We start from the raw sequence: 25,243 nt of genomic DNA, 5'->3' as shown, positions 1-25,243 counted from the left end.
GTCCAACCATTGGGTCCTATGGACTTCCATGGGAGTCTGGTGACTCATCTGCACCTCTGAGGCCAGCAGCATTCACCCATAATGGAAACCGCTGTATTATGGCAGCAGAGCCCTTGGGAAGCAGGAACAAGCTGCAGTAATAGCCAAAGTATGGTGCTGTGTAGAGAGGATAGGACAGAGGCAGCACTTAAAACATTCTGCTCAGGGCTTCTAATCTCTGGCAAGGAAACAGCATGAATACAGAAGACTGTATCTACCTTTTCTTTATTTGTGGCCCCAACTGATCTGCTGATTCACTCGTTCTGTTTCCTTACAGCTGAAACAACAGATCCCACTCTTCCCACTGTTGTCCTAGAAGCACGTTACAAAGAGCAAAAGGTGGCAGCAGCATTGGGACAAGCAGCCTCAGGACAACAGCACTTGATAGATAAGATTTCTTCCCTCACTGGAAAGTTTCTCAGGCTTCTGGGCCAGAATGAGGGTGACGTCTCTCTGGGCCTGAGTGTGACAGCAGTCTGATCTTCAGGCTCTTCTTCCAGTGTATGGATGGCCCTTTGCTCTTTGAACAGCTGGAGATGAGAAGAGAGGTTGAGAGTAGTGGCTTCTTTCTTCACCTCCCCTTCCCAAAACCCATCTAAGAAAAAGGCATAACATTTTTGGACTGATTTATTCTTGGATCAAGATAAAAAAAGATAGAGTGCTCGGATTTTCCATGCTAGGGGCCCAACCCATTCAAAAACAAATTCCATCCCTGAAGAAAGGTGGATAGCTTTGGCTGGCTTGCTGCATTATCCATGGCATTCTTCTTCCCAAGGGGTCTGCAGGCGCTCCACTGTGTTTGAGAGACAAAACTTGTGATGTTTTAAATGTTTCCTCTAAAATGCTTCCTTTAGATGTTTCCTCTAAAATGCAATTGTGAGGATGTGTACATGGCAGGGTCCCCCAGCCTGGCATCCTCTAGATGTCTGGGACTATGACTCTCACCAGCCCACCCAGCATGGCAGCTGGTTGGGATATGATGGGAGTTGTGGTCCAAAACATCTGGAGGGCACCAGGTTGGGGAAGACTGATGTATGACATTTGCCTCCCTTGTGTTCTAATGCATGACACATGTGAGCTAGGAGACAAGGAACTGAAAAGTGCCTTTGGATGCACACTTATACAGAGAATGTTCTAACACAACATAGGCTGTGTTCAGACATCATGTTAACCCATGATGGCTTAATAAGCTACTCACAGTAGCTTATTTTTTAAATAGTCCACAATGCCCCGCCACATGACCGGGCTAATAAGCTACTGTGTGTAGCTTATTAAGCTACTGTGTGTAATTTGACTCGCCCGCCCATCCGCCTGCCCCTGGTCCTGCTGTAGTCCTCCCACCCAAGCAGTGCTGCTGTTTCACCTCTAAAGTGCTGGAAGTTTGCAGGATCCAGACACAGCTTTGTACACAGCCTCTCCCAGTGAGGGGGCCCCTGATGCACCTACAAAACCCTGCACGTTCACTCACCAAGCAGCAAAAATCCCAAGTTCAGCAAAAAACGGGTGGTGGCTCTAAACCCTTGGGGGTTTGCAGGATCTGGATCAAGCTTCACATGCAGCCTCTCCTAATCAGGAGGCACCGGATCCAACATCAAAGCCCTGCACTATTTTGTGATCAAGCAAAAATGTCCCTCCGCCCTGGCTGGAATACAGGCTTGTCTTAATGAGAAGCCTGTATTCCAGCTAAGGCGGGCACATTTTTGCTTGTTCACTAAAGCGATAAAGTGCTTTAGCAATCTATAGTCCTCAGCTCCAGAGTCATTGTTGCAATAGGGCTGAGGGCTATAGATAAAGCACTTTAGCGATCAAGGGAAAATGCGAAAATGCGTCTCCACTCCAGCTGGAATACAGGCTTCTCATTAGGACAAGCCTGTATTCCGCGGGCGGGGGGGGGGGGAGCATTTTTACTTGATCGCTAAAGCACTTCAGTGATCTATAGCTTGAGCAGAGCAGCAGCGGTTTTGGCTGCTCTTGCTACTCAGCTCTGTCACCGGCCAAAATAACTCATGGTGCCCCCAGATGACACAATAATCCACGATGGGTTAAATAAACCCTACTGCAGAGCGTGGGTTATCAGTATGGGTAAAAAAAATAACCCCTCCCGACAGACGATACGATAATGTACAATGGGTCAAATAAACCATCATGGGTTAATTAACCCATCATGGGTTATTGTGTCGTCCGAACCCAGTCATAGATATCTCGTTCTGCTTTTTTTCCCTCTGGAACCAAATGGTTCCTAGTTGATTGCAATGTTGATTACAAGGTATATGTATGTTATCCTTACAAGATATATGTATGTTATCCTATCTGTCCCTGGTTTCTGTGTTGCACTTGTCCATACACCAATATAGATAAATACATCCCGAGTCCATCTATTGGTCCATCTAGTGCCTGCCTTCCCCAACCTGGTGCCCTTCAGATATTTTGAACTTCAATCCCCATGAGTCCCAGACAGCAGGGCCAATGATCATGAATGCTGGGACCTGTAGTCCAAAACATCTGGAAGACACCAGATTGGGGAAGACTAGTCTACACTGTGTAACAGCAGCTTTCCTGGATTTGAGACAGGAGTCTTTCTCAGCCCTTCTTGGAGATGTTGGATATTGAACCTAGCAGCTTTTGCATGCAAAGCATGTGCTCCACCACTGAGCTGTGGCACCTCCCCTAATCCAGGGCCAAATCCCCAAGGATATGGATTTACAGGCATGTGACTTACACTAGCAATTGTAGAAAACTGTCCCAACATGAATAATGGTGTAGCATCGTCGTCACTGAATATTTCTAAAAATGGTTAAAACGTATAAAATGCTGCACATTTAAAAATTAACAAGTTTCTGACTCATAGGTTTAACATCTAAACAACCAACAGAGCCCTTCGACAGGAAACTTCACCCACCCATAAAGAATACCCTTGCCCCTTACATTGTGCTCTGATGTTATACGTTCTAAAATAATGAACTAGGGGCTGCAAAAAATAGAATTGTGCTATAAGTGATGTCACAGTAGGATGTGATGCCATTTTCCTCCCTGTGATGGGGACTTCCCTCATTTTGTGCTTGTGGAAGACGACCCTGAACACTTCTGTCATCCTTGTATTGGCACACACTAAGTTTAGATTAGTTTCAACTGCAGTAATAAACGTACAGGAAAATATCTAGTGGACATGTGACAAAAGCTCATCCACATAGAATGAACAAAATCACTCTTGAATACCATGTGCTTTCCATATATAGATAAGTATAGTGGACTGAATCCACCCTTAGCCATGCTTAGAGTAGACCCATTGAAATCAATGTGACAAATTAGTCATTACTAACTTAAGTCCTTGTTAGTTCAATGGGTCTACTCTATGCGTGGTGAAATCTGGGTCCCAACCCAGTGTATAGATAAGTATAGATAATGTGCGCAGCAGGGATGAGGAACCTCTGGCCCATGGGCCAGATGTGGCCCCCTGGCATTCTCCCTCTGGCCATAAGCTTCTTCTCCAGTGATAAGAGAGTATTTAAAGGCAATTAATCTTGAAATGCCTTGCAAAGAACTGAGCTGTGCTTTGCAGGCATGACAGTTGTTGCACTAGAGTTTACTCCTGAGTAGACTTGCTTAGAATTTAACTTTGTTTTGTATGCTTGATGAGAAAATGTCCAAACTAGTAAGAATTACAGCTGGCGCTGCCCACTTTCCTTTCTCAGTCCTCGGCCCTGCCCTGTGTCCTTCAGCCTCACCCACTGCTGGAATAAGGCTCCTGAGACCCTTCCCAAATTGGAATTCGGTTCCCAGGGTGAAAAGGTTAGACATTCCTGGTATAGTGAATAAAGAAGCCCAGTAGAGTAAAATCCCATGTTTGAAACAGATTGAGTTGGGCCCAGCAAATGCTCCCATGGACAGAAAGGATCCTTCTATTAGTGGGAGCCTGTTAATCCAGCAGAACTTTTCCACTGGCTGAACAGGGAAGAAAGTGATCGTCGGTGATTCCCCCTCTCCCCCGCCCTCCCGCAGTTCCTTATATATCCCCCCGCCCCAAAAAATCTGCTCCAAAAGGTTTCCCCAACAGTGTGGCAAGTAGTGCTGGGGTCTGCAGAGGGACGGGGCATTGGCCAAGCTTGCTTCCTCCTGCCCTTTTCTACCAGTGAGAGCGTCCTGAGTGGAGTTCCACTCAAAGATGCTCCCACAGGCAGAATAAAAGCTCTACATCCCTTTGAATTGGATCTAAGTCAAGCTTAGAGAAGATCCATTTAAACTAATAAGGAAATTAACAAGTTAGTCAGGACAAATGTCTCATTAATTTCAATGGTCTCCTCTAAGTATGACTAAGTCTGGACCAGCCCATTGGTAGCAAAAACACCAAGAAAGCCTGAATGCTGAAAGCATCATTGGATTGACGCAATTGTGCAAAAGAAAGACATATTGCAATCAACTGGACAAATTTCACTCTAACATTCTCATGCTAAACATATTCTATGGAAACATGGCATATTTAGGATGAGAGTGTTGAAGTGCAATCCTATGCATGTATATTGGCTTCAGCAGGGCTTATTCCCATATGTGTGTGTGTATAAGACTGAAACCTTAGAAATCCAATATGGTTGTGGCATTTCCCTTTAATAGTGAAGTATTGTCTTCCCAACCACATCCCTCCTTTTCCTGCCAGTCTGGTAATAGATTAGCCAGATTTCATCAGAGGTCACTCACCTACAGAGCTTTTTTATATTTGGCTGAGGTGGCTTTAAGGTATCTTTCCTTTTTCTTTGCTCTTTCTTCCTTTGCCAACAGAATTGCCAAAACAAAAGGGAGTCAACATCAATCTGACAAGTTGTCCCCTGCTACTCTGATGATAAAAATGATCTTCCTTACAATACACTTCCCTGAACTTGACATCTGTCCTAAATCTCAAGTCATACATACTTCTCTTCCATTAATATGAGTCATCCTACAGATGTCCTTTTGCTACTAGAGTCATGTCAGAAACAATCATTGACTTATTGTCAGCAGTCTCAGCCTACCATGTTAATGGTGTCTTCAGAGCCTCTCTTTCACCAATCATCTTGTCCTCACATCCGAAGAATCACTATAAAATAACTTAACAATGTTCCTGGATGTGGGGAGTGGTGGTGGAGGGGGCGGACGACCTGTGCATGCTTGCTGCTTTGCATGCAGGTGACTCAGGATGAGGAAAAGAAATTTGCCCTACATAGAATTCCTCTTTCATAACGCAAAAGTCAATGTACCCTTATCTCTGATGCATCCACCTGCTATCTTTTATCTTGTATCTACCACTCGTTCGTACAAGGATTTATGCTGAAGCCCATCACTGTACATGTAAAATACCAATCATCCCCAATTATTCAGGGTTAATTCATACATTCCTAGAACAATGCGTTTGCTGCTTCCCTGTGATTGGATCCACTCTGCTCCCCTAATGCTTGATTAGAATCACATGGGAAGGGCATATCCCACATCTGTATCACCCAGGAAGGTGCAGCACTGTGATGGGAATTTCCTAGACAGCATTCCCATTTTGCATGATTTTGTTATTTAAACATTACCCAAGCAGTGTAGGATCTTGCTGTATAGAAAAGCTACATTCCTTGAGCCTTAGCAGTCATGGTGTAAACATCCTGTACCAGCAAGCCGTTATGAGAGTGAACCCATATTCATTATGGGGTATTTCACATGATCAAATTGCAGGCTTAGTTGACTACTTCGAACATGAGGATGGAGGAGCATGTTTGTGTATTCATCCACAAGCACATCCCGTTGATGGGGACCAGGGGAATACAAAAAGTGTGTGTGTGAGAGAGAGAGGGGGGGAGAGAGAGAGAGAAAGAGAGAGAGAAAAGAAAGCTGGCTCCTTTACTTGGCAGGCAAAAACTGTATCAAATTGAAGCTGTAGAGCAGCTACTTTCCTCCAACAATTCCCCTGGATTTGTCATGATGTGGCATCCTTCCACAGAGGCATTCTGAGGGGGGTAATGGCCCCAGAGTGGGTACAAGCACCTCTGCAGCCTGCCACAGTGGCAAATGTCATTTAAAAGATGCCTCTTCAGAGCCTCCTATGTCCCCACCTCAAAATTTGATACGATTTTCACCAGTGCACCCCCAAAACTGGTAGAAATTGTCTTCCTACTTTCTCAGCAAAAGAGTGAGGTTGAATAAAAGGGAAGGACACTCTCAGCTCCACGCTATTTTTATTTTTGGCCACACTATTTTTATTTGAAGGCCAAATTAGACATGATGATAATTACACAATTTGGAACTGGGACTGCTATTTGCATTAGGAGGAAAGCTCCCATTAGCACCAATGGGAGGTCTCCTCCCAATGCTAATTGCAGGGACTCTGAACTGGGACTGCGAGAGGGGCAAATGATTAAATCCTCCACACAACTCCAGCAACGCCTGTTTACTTCTTTAAAAAAAGAAGCAACCATGCAAGTGCGAATTGTGTTATCATCGCCACATCTTGTTTAGCCAAATATGGCAAGTTTTGCAATCAAAATTCAAGCCCATGAAAACCTGGCACAATACTGATTCAGAATAGTACCTCTTGTGTCCCATGTTACACAAACCTATGTATCCAAACAAATTAGGGTGGCCCTTTATGCATCACTAAAAGAGGAAACACGCTGCCAAAAAGAGGACAAAAGAGGACACCAATTTGCGTAAAATTTGTAAATGCTAATTTATGAGTATAGATGCAAAGTCAGAAATAATTGTTATAATTTAAATAGAAACCGAGTCCATCTCTTCATAGTGTGACCAGGTGACCTGTGTGCCTTGCTCAGTCTGTTGTCCAGCCACTGTGGATGGGCACCTTCAAGGCCCAGCTCCTCCTCCTGATGGTTCTTTATCTTTAAACTAAACTTGACCTGGACATCTCTTGAAACAGAGAACACCTTCAAAATAGAGTACAGTCCTCTGGCAGCCCTTCAAATAGAGGACAGTAAAAGAGGGCACATGGCCACCCTAAAACAAACACAGTGTCAGGAATGAATCTGAGCATGTGGAGATGTCTGGCAGCTCAGATTCGGAATCACAATGGGAACAGCAAGGACAAAGGGACGCACCCACCCTAGTGAGCCCAGATACGGTGAGACTTCCTTCCCAAGACCCTGACACACAGATGGCGCAGCCCGAATGACTCCCCCATTCCTCCACCATGAGAGCTCATGTTTCGGAGGGAGAGGAGGAGGGTGAGGAGCATGACTTGAGGGATGTTAGGGTCCATCACAGAGCGAAGTGGGAAAAATTAGGGGTAGGGCTCAGACACTCTGCCAGGTTGGCCACTCGTGGAAGCCAACATAGGAGGGAGCCACCCTAAGGGAGGGACTTCCCTGCAAAACAAGTCTGGCCATGAAGTTCATGCCCAGACAGCTGGCAACTTCTCTAACTTCCACTTTGTCTCCTCTATTGATATTCGTAGATGTGTGGATTAGCTGGTTCTGTGCAGTCTGAGAGTTTCTTAGAATCTGCAGTTGTAAAGGAGCTAGTCCTCTACTAATAAAGCCTTGGCCTGAAGCCTTGTTTCCTGGAGTGTGTTGACTGTGAAGAGAGAGGACGAAGGAACATGACACACAGATAGATAGTCTTCAGCCAATAGCAAAGACGCCAACCTGACAGGCAAAGAGTTCAAAGACTGACTTAATTATGGTCAATGTATACTCTTTAATCTTTTCCTTTCTGTTTCTCTGAAGTTCAATATGATTGAAGAAGCAATTAAACTCTGCTCTTAGCTGAAGTTGTAAAGAGTTTCTAGGTAGAGAATGTTGCATCCTAAGAGGTTGGTCAGATTCAAGAGCCATTGCTGGACACCCTGGATTGAGCTCTAGTGATTACAGAACAGAACTCTGAGGACTACAATTAACATTGATTAATTGATTGATTGATTGATTGACTGATTGGAGTATTTATACCCTGCCTACTAACTGAAGTTTTTGGGATGGCTTACAGTACATTTAAAATATAACAAAATAGACAATAGTTATTACGGAAGGTGTATACAAGTTCCAGCTCAGATGTTCCAGCTACTACTATACTTCCAGAGAAAAGGGCTGCTGCAGCAGCGAAATGTTAGTCCCTCACAGGATGAGGTTTCCTGTCAGGGGTGTTTCTGAGTGCAGGGACTGGGATAGCAGTTCAGATTCTGAAGGAGAACCGCCAGACATGGGGGAGGTGTTTTCCCAGGCTAGTCCAGACATGACTGGGCTGGCTTCTTAGGTTACAAATGCCCAGCTGGCTGAGGATGAGGGTCCCCCTTCACACACCCCTGTGAGAGACAGCAGACAGAAGGAGGCGGGGTTTGGGGAGTCTGATCTAGTAGACACCAGGTGCAGGCGCAGAGCAAAGAGAGAGAAGGCAGGGGCGGAACCTAGATGGTCTACCCAATTGGCCTTGTGTGAGAAGCTACACTCAGAAGCCTCACGAGAGAGGGGGACTTCCCCCACTTAAGTTAGGCTAGTGAGATCACCTTCCTCTTCAAACAGCGGGCAACTCTCGTAACTTCCTTTTTAATTCCCCTGAAGGCATTCCTTTGTGGACTGAGAGTCACTGAGACTTTGCGTCTGTATAACCCTGTGAAGTAATGGATTAAAAGCTGTAGACTGAAGCCTCTCGTCTGTGTTTGTTTTCAGCACTGAAATAAAGTGGGGGCTAAAGGAATCCTGACAGCTCCTCACCTGGGCTGCCACTGCTGATGTCTCTCATAGATTTGGCTCCCAGTGGCAGATACAAGAGGCACTGGGAGAGCAAAGGTGTTTATGGGCCTCCTCCTGTTTCAACTGCCATTCTGCTTCTGAATCTTTGGGCCACAGCAGGCCTCAGAGGAGAATGACTCCAGCTTGGAAATGGCTGTCAGAGCAGCCACATGTTAGCTCCTGACAGGGTGTGCTTTATTTATCTGGGTTGCTGCCTGCTGTGGATGTCTCTCATAGTTCTGGGTCCTAGTTGAAGACAAAAGGCACAAGGGGAGCAAAGGTGTTTACAAGCCTCCCCCATTCCGCTGATGTTCCAAGGTAGACTAACAGTTGATCTATTTCAGCATCCTGTTCTTTGACAGTAGCCAGACAGATGCCTCAGGGATGTTCTCAAGCCAATTGTGTTAATACGGCCCTTATCGTGAATTCTTAGTAGGACTCGGGCATATAACTTTATTTGAAAATGGCGGTTGCTTTTTGGCCTAGCATGGGTGGTGTGACTGATAGGCCTCAACCTCCATGTGTGAGTCAAATCATTTTTTAAGCCATGTATACTTTTTTTAAAAGTCGCCTTCACAGCATCCTGTCATAATGTGTCTCTCAACTTGATTACACATTGGAAATACTTCTTTTTGCTCATCCTAAAGTTTAAAGGCAAGTGGGACCAGGAAAAACACAGGTTTATCTGAGATTGTTCCTGCTCTCCTGGACTTGCTGTCGTCCCTTTTGTCTCCTCCTAACTACACAGCTGTCAGGAAGGCACCAGTGCTTATGAGTGCCTCTCAAGGACTGCTCTTTCTGGAACTGCCAAAATTATGTTGGCTCCTCTGTGTGCCACGTTGCACCTGCCACCATGTTATGCACACAAAAATGGCATATTCAAGGGGTAGCATTCTGACAAGCTAAGTGGGTTGGTCAGCCCAACATGGGGCTGTTGTGGACAAGCCGCCACAAGCTATGTAACTTCACAGCCGAAACAGACAGCAACCCCAGCCATAATTAAAACTAATTATTCAAATGCACTCTCCTCATGGTGCATTGCACAGAAGCTTCCTGCGATGAGCATGTAGGCAGCAAGGCTGTTTTTCTTCATAAAAACTTATGAGGAGCACCGAGCAGATTAACAGCTTTAATGACAAAAATTACTGCTTACAACACCGACTTCAAATCAAAGAACAATATCCGCAGACAGATATTTTCATGGTTTTCATAACAATTCATTATAGGTGGCACCAAGGGATTACATTTTTATTTCCCTTGTGTCATTTCTCTCAGACTCAGGTTCATTTCTCTTAATGAGGCAACGGAAGATAAAGGGCAGTGATGGCTGTTCCAGTGCTGCTGCCGAGTGTGAGGAGTTTAGGGCATGGTGATAACTGATCCTCTAAAGGATGGCGGGGAGGGAGCGGGGGGGGATGATGGGAGGGGATGCTCTCTGCCATAATGAACTAAAATTAAGACATAAATTCTCCCACCTTTGTTCTGACCAGATCTAACACAGGGATTCGGCTTTTTAATGAGGAATAGATCAGAAGAAAAATTATTAGCTAATTAATTGTAAAGAGAAGGGAGAAGAAGGGAAGGGGGGTGGGGAGAGAGACAAAATAAGAGTTCTTATTACAGGCCTTTGTTGGGTGGACCAGAAGGTTCAATACTGGAGTTAGGGCTCAGGAAAACTGAGGACCATTTCGTACAATACATATATTTTATGCATTAATTTAAGTGCTGCCTGCTCTCACATGAACGCACCTGGCTATTAAGATCTGCTTCAGAGGTCCTGACTCAGAGCAGTGCCCCCCCTCCACTTTCAGGGCCTTCTCAGTTGTGGTGCTCTGCCTTTGGAATGCCCTCCCTAGGGAGGCTTGCCTGGCCCTAACTCTGATATCTTTCTGGTACCAGGTGAAGCATTTTTATTTACCCATACCATTAAGACCAGGGATGGGCAACCTGCGGCCCTCAGCCTAATTTCAAAAGCCCTCTGCATGCTATCAGTTCAGAGTGACCTATCCAGTTCCTGGAAGCCCACTGGAAGAGGGAGCAAGAGAAAATGGGATGGCAGAAAGAGAGAAGGGGGTGACCCATCCACTTTGGGCTCTGGTCTTTCCCACCACTGACAAGCAGCCCAAAAACAGATTACACATGAGAGAATGCAGTCCTCGACAGGGAAAAAAACTTGCCCACCCGATTCAGACCTTCTGTTTTATATGTATTTTTAAAAATCTGGTTGGCTTGTCTGTTGCTCTTTGTTCTTTTTGTTTTGTTTGATGTGATGTTGTTGTATTTTGTCATATTAATATTTAATGTTTTAGGTTAGCTGCTCTAGGAGGCTATGGCCTGATGAGCGGGTTATAAATCCCATAGGTAGGTAGACAGAATAACACAGAGGCAAACCTAGGTGCACTACCGAGTATACGCTATATTTCTGAGGAAGCTTCAGCTAATCATCAAACCAACAGGAAGCTTTCGCTGAACATAGTTTTCTCAATGAGGGTAACTGTATGTTACATGCGTTCATCTCAACCAACTATGCTTTACGTATTCAGGTGTACATTAAGTTGACTTTGCTCAGGGATGCCTGTAATTTTATGAGCAGGGGGTGGGCTAGGTAACCTCTGAGGTCCTTTCCAACTCTATGATTATGTGATACATCTAAAAATGTAATGTATGGACTGGTCCTAAGTTACTTCACCCAGCACAAATACAGACTGAGGATTTGTGTGTTTGTTCACTGCAATTTTATCCTATCCTTTCCTCCAATTTGCTCAGGACAAAACTCATAGGGTGATCTCTTTTTTTTTTCTCACAATAGCCACGTGAGATAAGTAAGGCTGGACGATACTGGCTACATTCAGACATAATGCTAAACCATAGATTAGCACTATGGTAATGATCCTGGATAAGCCCCAGACTCATCTTCTCCCCTCTCTTCCAGCGCAACTGCAAGAAGGAGATTCGAAGCATTTGCTTCTGTTTTCCACTAGCTGATGTTACTACAAACCAAGAACTGTAGTTAGTGTTAAGTATGGTTTAGGGAAACAAACCAGGTTTGTAAACCATGGTTTGAAGTTGACTTTTTTTCTTTAACCAGCCTTCCCCAACTTGGGTCTTTCCAGATGTTTTGGACTAGAACTCCCATCAGCCCCAGTCAACATGGCCAAAATCAGTCCAAAAGCCTTGTGACTGTGCTAGAAAAGGAAACAGAAGGGTGGAGTGCATGAGTCTCAGGGCTCATGCATGTAACACTAAACCATCATTTAGCATTATGAACAAACCGAGCCCATGACTTTACCAGGTCCAAGTCTGGCCACTCTACCTAGTGCTGGGCCAAAAGTGCTTTCTGATTTTTGCAGCACTATTCTCTGGCTGTGAAAGCTGGGAGGCACTTCCAGCATTTTTTGACGGTGGGCAGGTAAAATCTTTAAATATTCAGGGTGGAGGAAACTTACATTTATACTGGCCTGCAGCAGATGCTTCCCTCTTGTTCCTTGTCTTCCCTGCCCCTTCATTGTCACAACAAGCAGCAGTGTTCCTAGGGCCAGCAGAGCAGTGGGCCTACAGAAGCAGGAAAAGACAGGTTAGATCAGCAGGGAACAAATATCTTCACATGCTTAAACTGCATTCATGCTGTCAGGTCCTAGGTCTCTGGATTTCCCCCCACATTGTCAAGGAATACGACTCTATGCACACAAACGCACACAGGTGAGATGGAGCAGCACATGCTACGCATGTGAATGAAAAGCACGTCCTGCTGTGCAGTTCTAAGTTTTCCTGGGGAAAACCTTGGACATCATTTACATGCCTGTGTGTGCACGTTTGCACAAATGTCATGTGTGAGTTCAGAGTTAGAAGCAGAGTAGGGGACCCACTACAGCCTGCTAGCCTAGGGCCCATCATGGCCTTGATCCAGCCCTGAACTGGATATTGTTCCGGCTCACCTTTCAGTCAGTTAAATAATTGACCCCAAAAGCAACAGTGATAAAGCTCAGATCTGAATTAGAACAGAATGAAACATCTCTCTTAAGGCTCCAAGTCACACCAGGCCACTTGGGTGGTCACTTACATGTTGCCACAGCATCACCCAAAATGAGGAGAAAAGAGCACGCCAGTTTGCATACATTTGTATATCCAAATGTATATGTGTAGGTACAAATTTAGAAATCATAACTATTATTTAAATAGAAATACAAGACGTCTCACCATAGCAGAGAAGACTCACTAGGTGACCAGTTTGCCGCCCCGTTGCTCTCCCTTTCTTATGGTTCTTTGACTTTAAACCAGACTTCGACTGGTTGTTGTTCAGTCGTGTCCAACTCTTCGTGACCCCATGGACCACAGCACGCCAGGCCTTCCTGTTCTCCGCTCTCTCCCGGAGCGTGACTTCGACTGGACAGCCCTTCAAATAGAGGACTGTCCTCTGCGACCTCTCAGAAACAGAGGACTGTCCATAGGATACCTGGCCACCATACAGGCCACTCTGGGTCTGGATGATTCTGTTTCCCATTTTTTTGTTCAGTTTGCCATGATATGAAGCAGGGTGGTCTGTGAGGTTTTGACTGGCTTCCTCTCACCATTCATTTTCTGCACAATCTGTCCTGTGGCAGACTGGTCTTTAACCGTAAAGAAGGCAGGCCCTTAGAAACACAAACAGTTAATCCTTAAAAAAAAGAAGTCAATCCTACTGACATTATCACATAAAGAGATATAGATTTCTTCAAACAGGTAGGTAGTAAATTCACTCTTTGAATAGCTTCAATTTGTTACTAGGTATTTATTTCAGGAGTTTCAGTCTTAATTTGATTGAGATGCTGGCAAAAGCTAGAAATGGAGGTTCCAGCTCGAAACTTTGTCCTTGGAAGTCAAAAGAAATTCCCAGTGCAATCTATATCTCATCAGATAGTGAGAGGCTAAATGTTTCCAGTGTTCCTGCCAGAAACCTGCGTTTGTCTTTCCTGGACAAAAGTTATTGCCACCCTGTAATCTTGCTCTGAAATACAGCACGTGGAGCCTACGCTGAACCCAATTTACTCTGGCAGATGAATATAGCCAAGGTGGTGGTCTGAATGTTTGGCCTCAAGGCACAATCCAATTTTCAACTGTTTCAAAGCTATTATGTCAAAGGCTATTTGCATAAACATAACAATAGCAGTGGATCCAGGATATGGATTCAGGCATGGGAAAGCCTGCCCTCTGGTGCCTAATGTATATATCACCATATGGAAAGAAAAAGAGGAAGGAAGGAAGGAAGGAAGGAAGGAAGGAAGGAAGGAAAGAAGGAAACAGATGTGATGAAATACCAGTGTAAATGATCACCTGGATGAATGGGTAGCATAAGCACTTCCACAGCTAGTGCGCTTTCCCATAATCTGGTCAATACCAGATTGGGCCACCAACACTAGCATGTTGTACCACCAGCAACTAAACAATTTAGCTTTAAACAGCTAAGCAATTTAGCACCCTCACCCCAGTTCTCAGTTATAGGGTGAAGATCGTGGTACATGTTGACCAAGGATCTAAGGTATGACTTTGCACAGCATGATGCAGGATAATGAATTTCACTCAAAGGTCACTCGTGATTTGGGATCTTTCATGTTTCGGCGGTCCAGCTCTAAAAGGCTGGGGGGGGGGGGTCAGCAAGTTTGCACAATCACCACAGCCCACTTACTTAAGCCATGGTGGGTTTTGGCACGTGCCAGCGACCATTTAGAATATTCAACCCTGGCGAGGAGTTGCCATTGTTTGCCATGTCGTCCAAACCTGAGCGGCATGGCTTGTTGGAGGAGAAAATAACCCTCCAATAATCCTACAACAGGTCATGGGTTATTGGAGGGTTGTTTCCCCCTCAACAAGCCACACCTGATGGAGCACCTCTCCCAGCATGAACTGGCCTGTACACTACGTTCAGCATCCAAGGCCCTCCTTCAGGTGGGCTTGGAGGGTGGCAACAAGGGAGAGGGCCTTCTTGGTGGTGGCCCCCAATTATGGAATGATCTTCCTGATGAGGCCCCCCTGGCCCCAAAACTGTTATCTTTTCGGTGCCAGGTTAAAACTGCCCTCTTGTCTCCGACATTTGGCAGTATGTAATGAGTTTTTATTCAGGTCCTGGATTGTCTTAAGTTGATTAAAAATTATTTTTAGATATATGATGTCTCTGTGTGTGTTATCTGTTTATATGTTTTAGGTAAATGGTTTTGCATTTTGTATAATGTATTTTAATGGTTTTTAATTTTTATTAACCATCTAGGGAGCTCCAGCTAGGGGGTAGCATAGAACTATAATAAATGAATGAAAAATGAATGCTGCCTGGGTTTGGATGACATGACAAGACACAGCCAAAGCTTGAACAGGCAACCTGGCGCCTGCAACAATACTGCGAACCTGATCTGACTATGAGTTTGTTCTGTCAGAGGGAGCAGCCCTTGAGTGGAGTTCCATTTGGAATGGTTCCACCCCAGCACAAAGGAGAAAGATGATCTTTGCTGATTTCCCCTCCTGTTGCAGCCTTCAGCAGTGCCCCGCTCATTATTCCAGAGGGATTATTCCAGAATTCTCTGCAGAGGGAGAGGGGAAATGACAAAGATCACCTCATCCCCTTTTGCAGGCTTCCCCCTCTAGATCCAACCGTGTGTGTGTGTGTGTGTGTGTGTGTGTGTAATAAATAGAGCATATTACAGTCTCCCCAAGTCTGTTACATACAAGATTAATTTGGGTGCAACTCTAAACCAATTTACGAAGTCAATAGAATTTACTTCCTAGAAAACATGGTGAGGTTTGGGTTGTCCCAGTTATCTTTGTATACCGTGGGTTGTCCCAGTTATCTTTGTATACCGCCACATATATGTGTTTAAACAAATCCAGCTGATGTTTGCTTACATATTTACAGATATAGGGTCCATTCACATGCAAACGTCTTTCTTACAATGGAGGCTGATAAAAGGGAAGCACTTTGTGCCAATGACAGCAATTTGAGGAATTTGAATAAGTTCCTAACTTTTCTCATGCTAGAGAAACAGATGTGGTTATTCAGTTCATTACAAGAAAGTATGTCTTACAGCAGTGTTCATTTGATGAGCTGACGTATGATGTGGGAATCTATAAGAAAGCTGTTTCCCTTCACAGAGTTGGAGATGTCTCAAGTCACTAGCTCCTATTACTTCCCCCAACCAAATCCTCACTAACACAGTGTATTCATAACTTGCACACACATTTATTCTATTCCCGTGCTGTGTCCAAACATTCTGGCTCAGTGTATTACTTCAGAAAATAGATGAGTTTTGTTTTTGTTTTAAAATGCCAGAATGAAATGCTTCTGTCATGGAAGAACTCAAAATGGAGATGGAGACCATCCCAGTTCTTAAATTACTGCATCTTCCCATAAACTACATCTAAATGTAGAGACAAATAAATCTCTACCATTTGGGGGAGAAAGAATACAGAGTTCCATGTATATGCAAAGCCAAACAGACTCTGAATGATTTGCTGAAAGTTTAATTTAAGCAAAACTGCATTTGTTAAGGCTAGAACTCTATGTACAGTTAAATATACATCAATTCCATAACTGTGAGCAGAATTAAAGCCTAAAACAATAACTAGGCAAACAAGGAGAAGCTTCCATGATCAACGGATTTGTCAGGACTAGCCTAAGACATTTTGTTGCCTGAAAGATAGCTGTCATCATCTGGCTGTGTCCTCACCCCTCCCCACCTTCGACCTACAGAAGCCAACTGGACTTGCAGTTGAACCTTATTTAACACTGGTAATAGGACAACATCCTTCACCTCACTCCAGGGCTGCAGACTAGTTTGGAGTTGGATGGGGGCACGACAGGCCATGTGGAACACACAGCTCTGTTCTCTAACAGAGGAGAATGGCTATGGGGCTGCCACCTCTGACCCCTCCACACCACCCATCATCTGCTACCTGAGGCAACCATCTCACTCTGCCTAATGTTAGGTCTTGCCCTGAGATTCATCATGTCAAACTATGTGTTTCCTTGAAGAGGAGGAGACTCATCTTTTCTTAATGCACTTTTTTTTTTTTTCATTTGCTGTCTATCCCTAGCCTTTTGAATGAGTCAGGCTATAAATCCTGGTTATTGCCTTCTGATCCTTTGCATGCTGTGATTCTCTGTACATTCATACTTGCACCTTGCCTTGAAATACAAAAGACAGAGAAAGGGGTATCATGTCACACATCCCTGTCTTCTGCTGCAATCATAAACATACTTGGAAGTATATCTCAATAAACTCAATAAGGTTTATTTCCAAGTAAACTTTCTTAGGATTGGACTGCTATTCAGTACAAGAAGAGATGAGAACATGGCCCCGTTTGCACAGTGGCAAATCGTGGGTTAATTAAACAACCCAAAGTTAACGTAAGAATAATCGTACTGTCTGGGTTCACAGACATAGAGCCTCGTGTGGCGCAGAGTGGTAGGCGGCAGTATTGCAACTGAAACTCTCCCTATGACCTGAGTTCGATCCCAGCGGAAGCCGGGTCTCGGGTAGCCAGCTCAGGTCGACTCAGCCTTCCATCCTTCCGAGGTCGGTAAAATGAGTACCCAGCTTGCTGGGGGAAAGGTAGTCATGACTGGGGAAGACAATGGCAAACCACCCCGCTATAGTCTGCCATGAAAACGCCAGCGTAAGCGGCATCCCTCTAGGGGTCAGTAATGACCCGGTGCTTGCACAGAAGGAACCTTTCCTTTTCCTGGGTTCACACATCATGCAGCAATCTACGATCAAGCCAATTGGAGGCTCATTATGAAAAGTGGCAGTGGCTCATAAGCAGAACACGACCCAGCAAATCATAGGTTAATTAACCCACGATTGCCACCATTATGTGCAAACCAGGTCATTGAAAACTTTGGAAATAACAAAGAAACAAAATACTCAAGAGACATGGGGCAGTGCTTTGCAAGAAGGGGACCCAAGTTGTCTACCTGCAGCTTTCCTTCAGTCCTCTTCCAAATAAAACATTACTTTCAATCTTTAAATCACGTATGCTAAGGAAAGTGCCACTAAAGTCATCCTGGACCTTTAGCAATTCCCTCTGTAGTTAAGGAAGCAGGGATGTGTGAATTCACTTCCCTCTCCAATCATCAATGAAGTACCAAGTATCAACTTATAATGCATTTAACTGAAGGTGACCAATTTAAAAGTCATTAGAAGTAGCTTTAGGCAGTCATCCTAAGCACATTTCCTTGAAAGTAAATTCTGTTGAAATCAATGGGACACTCTGCTACTTAAACTCAAGGTGTCACAGACAGCCCAGCCTAATGAGGCTGTTTTCTTTTCCACTGTCATAGCTAACACAACATCCTGGAAAAGGTTAGTGGGACATAGACTGGGCTTTCAGTACCAACTGCCATTGAGGCAACTTAAACTAATGTTATAGGGTTGTGCCCACCCAAGGAATCCAGAGACTTTGGTCCATTGGATGGAGCAGGTAGTCCTTTTGCATGACACACCTGAGGGCAAAGCATAAATAAACATACACCAGTGATGGGAGCTCCCTCCTGCCCAGTCATCTGATCTACTACATCAGTACAGATATTCATCATTTTTTTTCAGCTTTGTAAAAAGTAAAAGAAAAAAAGATACATATGTATTTATGTTATTGTAATTGCTGTGTCGTCCTTGGCTTTTATGTGCTCCAGTCATATCATCTGATAGAAATCAGGATGTTTGGAATACCTTTCCATTGCAACAACCTGGCCATAATGATCCACAAAGAGACAAATAAAATGCAGAGGCTCCAAAATTTCTCTCACATATCTACTGTTCCAGACAACATTGTTTTGTGTCCCAGTTAGGCAAAGATTTTAAGAGTATGTTTATCTTCTTGGAAGTATGTTCATGCCCTGGAAATAAAGATCTCAGTACATTGCTGAATAGCTTAGACTACCTAAGGAAGAATTTTTTGGAATCCCAGCAATTCCAGTCATTTCAGGGAAGAGTAGAAATCTGGCCTGAAGAAACAACCTAGAGCTATGAGCTCCAAATTACATTGCAGGACCTTATAATGGCCTTGGGGAAAATTGTAGATTGCTCAACAGGCTGTCAGTAAGGAACACTGAAGACAATGAATACAAAATGAAAGTGGGGTGTGATGTCTGGATCTCATAGTGAGGCTAACTCACAAAGCACATTCAATTAGCCCCATTCTCCTCCCTTCCAACACACACACAAATAAAATGTTTGGGGACCAATGAAATAAAGACCAGTTATATTACTACTGCAACTCTTGGTAGACAAATAGATCTCTCTAACTTGGTCATAAGTACAAAATCAATTACTTGTTCAAAATAAAAGATGTGCAGCGCAGCCCCTTTACATATTCACTCAGATGCATCTCCTACACTGTTCTGGAGGGTCCCTCCAGCCCCCCAGAGCAGCTTTTCGGGGACTGCCAGGGGGGAGGAGGAATTGGCAAAAATCACACACTCCTTCCTCCAGTGGGAGCAACCCCCCATGAGTAGAATTCCACTTATGGGAACTCTGAATCCAAGCAGATATTTATGAATGTTCAAATTTATACCCTAGTTTCCTCAAAATATTTTTACTCAAGTCAGTCCACAAAAATATTTCACAATATAATAGGTGCACATGCTAAAATTTTCAATTTAACTAGCAACATCACAGGAGAGATAACATTCAATTTAACTAGCAACATCACAGGCAAGTAACTACTGCCAAACTGTTTATGGGTTGTTGTTGTTGTTCAGTCGTTCAGTCGTGTCCGACTCTTCGTGACCCCATGGACCATAGCACGCCAGGTCTTCCTGTCCTGCGCTCTCTCCCGGAGCGTGCTCAAGTTCATATTCATTGCATCGGTGATGCTATCTAGCCATCTCATCCTCTGCCGTCCCCTTCTCCTTTTGCCTTCAGTCTTTCCCAGCATCAGGGTCTTTTCCAGGGAGTTTTCTCTTCGCATTAGGTGGCCAAAATATTGCAGCTTCAGCTTCAGTATCTGTCCTTCCAATGAGCACTCAGGGTTTATGGGTTTATGTTTATGGGTACTTGCCTCTGAAACTCAAGGAGAGATGGGTACGGGCAGAGCTCCTTACTTTAGGAATTCCTTACTGTGGAAATTGTTGACCAATAACTAAGAAGGCCCAACTAAGGGTCTTATGAACACTTCTCTTGGATAGGTGGAACAGGGAGCATGACTTCCCAGCAGATGTATCAGTTCATAAGGGGAGACATGGAAATCATACAAGCCATTACTTAGTAATACACAATGAGTTAGGAACATGCATGCTTGAAAAGCCCTAAGTGGCCTACAGGGAAGCTTTGCCACTTCTTCACACAGTGCATAGTTAAATGATGGGATTCGCTACCACAGGATATAGTGATGGCCACCAATTTGGATGGCTTTAAAAGGGGGTTAGACAAATTCATGGAGGATAAGACTGTCAGTGGCTACTAGTCCTGATAGCTATATGCTACCGTTTGCCTATGTACACCAGTTGCTGGGGAACATGAGCAGGAGGGTGCTATTGCACTCATGGCCTACTTGCAGGTTTCCACAGTTAGCTGGTTGGCCACTGTATGAACTAGATAGACCAGTCTGATCCAGCATGACTTTTCTTATGTTCTTATCTAAATTTTCAAGAAGCCCCATTTTTAATCTTATCAACATGAGTGCCTCAATAAAAGCAAACGAACTCAAGGCTATTGAATACATCTGTGATTTACCTACCCTGATCCTTTTTTTGTGTTTGTGAAATAATATTTGCTAATAAGAATATCAATATCCCCTTGTGAAGGAATCCCTACCTACTTAAGGTTGGGGGAGGGTAACGTGGAGCTTGTGAAGTCCTTTGTGTTTTTTGGATGAAAGAATCTATAGGAGCACAAAGTAGCATTGTTCCTTGTTGCTGTAATCAAGGCTGTTAACTATAGAAATACTGTAAAATGCTAGCAGGCCTCCAGCTGGAAAAAAGAGTGAAAGGGGGATGGTTAGCTTCTCCCCCTTCACACATCACACTCCGATGAACAACTTTCCTTGTTCTCTAGCACTCCCCTCACTTGCACCATGTGTTGCTGCTGCTGTCGAATTCTTTACAGATGCAAAACATTAGTAAAGTCTGCCATTCGGCATCCTGTTTTTCCAACCAACTCTTCCAAACTCCTCCAGGTTTCTCAGAGGCTTTATCGGAAAGGACGTTCTCCTGAAACATTGCAGCAAGGCGAACTGACAGCTCTTCAAACACCAGCTGAAATTCATTTATTTTCCACTGCTTCCTGCATATACAAAGTTCATTAATGTTTCATCAGGATAGACTGATTAGGACTTTCACTGGTCACACAGCGTGAACCCATTATAGTACATATCAGCATTCCTCAACATGGCGCCTTCCAGGTGTTTGGGACTACAACTCCCATCAGCACCAGCTAGCATGACCAATGGTTGGGGATAATGGTATTTGTAGTCCAAAACATCTGGAGGGTGCCAGGTTGGGGGAGGCTGGCATATGTGGCATTACAAGCATGTATGTGTATTAATATATGCCATAAAATGCTCATAGGCATGAAAAAAGTGATGATCAAATCTGGTTTAAATCTGATCTAAACTTCCAGGTTGTCTTTTAGAATTCCCATTGTACTGTACAGGGAAGGTGCAGTTTATTCAGAGGCTATAGCTACTGGATGCTTTGTAGTAATTTGTGTGAAGGCTGGTAAGTGATAACACCTATAAAATGGGAATTTAGCCTGAATGGGGATCATCTGTTCATAGAGATACAATCAGAGGTCATGTTGGAAGGAATCTGAAGGTCATGTATAGAGTCCTCTTCAGGCAAGCAGAATCTCCATATATAAACACTCTTAATACATTTTTCCATAAGAGAATATTGTGATGTTTGTTCAAATTACAATATGGCACATGCAAAGAACTATCAGGACCAAGATGCTTCACATCAAGACCCAGCATGTACTAATTTCCAAGGAAGGTCAAATCATTTCAAGCTGCAATACCATGCACATTCACCTGGTAGTAAGCCCCTTCGCACACAATGAAACTCACTTCCCAAGTTCCCAGTAAACATGAATAGGATTGCACGGTAGGACTGCCAGTCAACCTTACTATGCGGTGTTTATCATATTCTTGGTTATCATAATTGGAAATATGGAGTGAAATTGAACATGGGGTGAAGCCCAAACCCAGAGATTCTTATGAAGAAAAGTTTTCTTAGAGATCTTCCTTGCTAGTACTCTGAACAACAATAATCAATTCATAATTCTGATACCTCAGAGAAAACGTAAGACCCCATAATACTACATGGGGAAAAAGATCTTCTGCTCACAAAATCTCTGTGGCCTGTGCTTTCCTTGCTAACATCGATGCATATTTTACGTATTTACAGTGCAATCCTGTGCACATATTCTCAAAAGTAAGTTTCATGAATTTCAGTGGGACTTAAAGCTCAATCCTATCCATGTCTACTCAAAAGGAAGTTCCATTGAGTTCAATGTGGCTTACTCCCAGGTAAATGGGAATAGGATTTTAGCCTTATTCCCTAGTAAATGTACATAGGATTGCAGCCTTAAGCATAATTGTTATAAAGGCTGGCCTACATCATGTTCAGTCAATATGTCACCATTATACATACATAGATATATTATTTAGTTTATTCAACTATTTCCAATTAATATTTTAGTATTATTAATGAAAAGGATTTAAGACCACTTTGTTTTATTTATTTAAAATATTTACATCCCACCTACTAACTGTAGATATCCAGCTGTCATACAATATTTTATATAATATTAAAAATAAAACAATATAAGGTTAAAAACAGCAGCAGAGTTGAATACTCATTTTCATAAGCACCATTAAAAGCTCTGGAAAATAGAAGGTACCTGAAAATCATCTCAAAGTAGGCACCAAACCAATGAATGGGAGGAGGGAGTTCCACGGTCAAGTTTCTACCACAGACAATGCCCTACCTGTGCAACGTTCCCACTTCACTGCTATTTCCCGCCTCCCTGCTGAGCAGAGCAGAGCAGAAGAAGCTGCTCCAGCTGGTCCAGGGACTACAGAAGCAAGCAAGCTCCCAGAGAGCGAGCGATCACAGCGAGCAAACAGGAGTTGGCCAGGGGAGTTCAGCAGGGGAGGTCAAGTAGGAGGCCCCTAACATTTTTTTTTTAAAAAAAACTTTTTTTAAAATTTGTCTTGTAACACACACTTCCATACCAGTGGGACTCTGTTCTTAACCTCCAGTGAGTAAGGGCAAAGCACAGGCTACTCTAGAACAATCAGAAAGCTAGACACAAAAAGGAAAACAGACTATGGAAGGACAAGACTCTCCAGTGGTGGTGACTTGCAAGGTCTGTGCCATGTTTGTTTTCTTGCCTGAAATCAACATGGCCTACATGTGCAACAAGTGCAAGTTGATCACACTGCTGGAAGAAAAAGTAAGAGGGCTGGAGCAGCGACTGTCAACCCTCCAGGGAATAAGAGAACACTAAGAGTTCTTGGACAGAACGGTGGAACTACAGCAACAAAGTGAAGTACAGGAGCTAGGAGAGCAATAGCAATCTGAGGCAGAAGAGGGAAATGCTGAGGTGAGGAAAAATGAAGTAGAGGATACTCCTTGGAAAAGGGTGACAGTGGCAGAAGAACTAGAAGCCACTTTGCACCAATGGAGGCAGTGGAACTAGGGAACCGTTTCCAGGTACTTGAGGATGAGACTGGAGGACAGCCTGCAGAGAAAGAGTTACAGGGGAACCTGCATGACAGCAAGCAAGAGACTGAAGGTCAGTCAAGCAGAGACAATGAAACCAAGGCCTACAACAACAAGAAGAGTAGTAGTAGTAGTGTGAGACTCTTTGCTGCATGGGATCGAAACCCAAGTATGTCGCGAAGACCCGTGGACTCGCCAGGTATGCTGTCTCCCAGGAGGATGGATTAGAGACATGACTGAAGGGTTGCCTGCACTCATGAAGCCCACTGACAGGTATCCCTTTCTTCTCATCCATGTGGGAACAAATGATACTGCCAAGCGGAGCTACAAAGAAATCACATCAGACTTTGAAGCTTTGGGAAGGAAACTCAAGAACTTTGGGGCCCAGATAGTTTTCTCATCCATCCTTCCAGTAGTCAGAAGAGGGATAGAAAGGGAAAGAAAAATACTCCGGATGAATCACTGGTTATGAAGATGGTGCCAACGAGAGAGTTTTGGATTCTGGGAGCACGGGTTATACTTCCTGGAAGATGGACCGTTGGCAAGGGGCGGGTTGCACCTCACAAAGGCTGGGAAGAATGTGTTTGGCCACAGCATGAAGAACTTTATCAGAAGGGCTTTAAACTGAATCCTACAGGGAGGGAGATGTAAAGTTGGGGGTAACAATGGACGAAGGCTCATGCACCACAACGGAGAGAACAGCTCTAATAGCGCCCAATCGTAGTCTTCACAAACATATAGGAAGAAAGCCAGACTATAAAGCATGGACATGGTCTTTGATGTCTATATACTAATGTATATAGTATACATTACTATATAGAACTCTCAGAACCACTGTCTATTCTCTTTGAGGAATCATGGAGGACGGGGGAAGTGCCAGATGACTGGAGGAGGGCTAATGTCGTCCCTATCTTCAAAAAGGGTAAAAAGGAGGAACCTGGGAACTACAGACCAGCCAGTCTGACATCAGTCCCTGGGAAAATTCTGGAGCAGATGATAAAGCAATCCATCTGGAAGCACCTTGAAAACAATGCAGTGATTACTCGAAGCCAACATGGATTTGTCAAGAACAAGTCCTGCCAGACGAATCTGATCTCATTTTTTGATCAAGTCACCTCCCTTGTGGACCGTGGGAATGCTGTAGACATAATATACCTCGACTTCAGCAAAGCTTTCAGCAAAGTGCCCCATGATATCCTGATGAGCAAACTAGCTCAAAGTTGGCTAGATGAAACAACGATCCGGTGGATCCACAGTTGGCTACAGAATCGGACTCGAAGAGTGCTTATCAATGAGAACTTCTCAAACTGGGGAGAGGTAACGAGAGGGGTACCACAGGGCTCAGTCCTGGGCCCAGCGCTCTTCAACATTTTTATTAATGACTTGGAGGAGGGGGTGCAGGGAATGCTGATCAAATTTGAAGATGACACAAAATTGGGTGGGATAGCTAATACTAAAACAATAGAATGAAATTGAATAGGGATAAATGCCAAATTCTGCACCTAGGAAAAAGAAACCAAATGCACAGTTACAAGATGGGGGATAGGTGGCTCAATAACACTACAAGCAAGAAGGATCTTGGAATTGTTGTCGATCACAAGATGAATATGAGCCAACAATGTTATGTGGCTGCAAAAAAGGCAAATGCTATTTTGGGCTGCATTAATAGAAGCATAGCTTCCAAATCCCGGGAAGTACTAGTTCCCCTCTACTCAGCACTGGTTAAGCCTCATCTGGAGTACTGTGTCCAGTTCTGGGCACCACACTTTAAGAAGGATGCAGACAAGCTGGAGAGGGTTCAGAGGAGGGCAACAAAGATGATCAGGGG

General features: G+C 44.0%; 1 long non-coding RNA gene across 1 annotated transcript in view; it reads right to left on the bottom strand.

Moving 5' to 3' along the window:
- Positions 1 to 245: 245 nt before the first annotated feature.
- Positions 246 to 25,243, bottom strand: part of LOC146354583 (uncharacterized) — a 62,660-nt gene continuing 37,662 nt past the window's right edge. The window contains exons 3-5 of the long non-coding RNA XR_014788439.1: positions 12,927 to 13,360; positions 12,176 to 12,281; positions 246 to 569 (exon numbers count right to left, since the gene is read on the bottom strand). This is a non-coding gene — a long non-coding RNA (uncharacterized LOC146354583). The remainder of the gene's footprint in view (positions 570 to 12,175; positions 12,282 to 12,926; positions 13,361 to 25,243) is intronic.

The sequence above is a fragment of the Heloderma suspectum genome, chromosome 2, assembly GCF_057233095.1.
Source record: "Heloderma suspectum isolate Gila_16-S chromosome 2, 16-S_ref, whole genome shotgun sequence".
Taxonomy (NCBI): domain Eukaryota; kingdom Metazoa; phylum Chordata; class Lepidosauria; order Squamata; family Helodermatidae; genus Heloderma; species Heloderma suspectum.
Note: the sequence above shows the minus strand (reverse complement) of the source record. Positions and strands in the feature narration are given on the sequence as shown.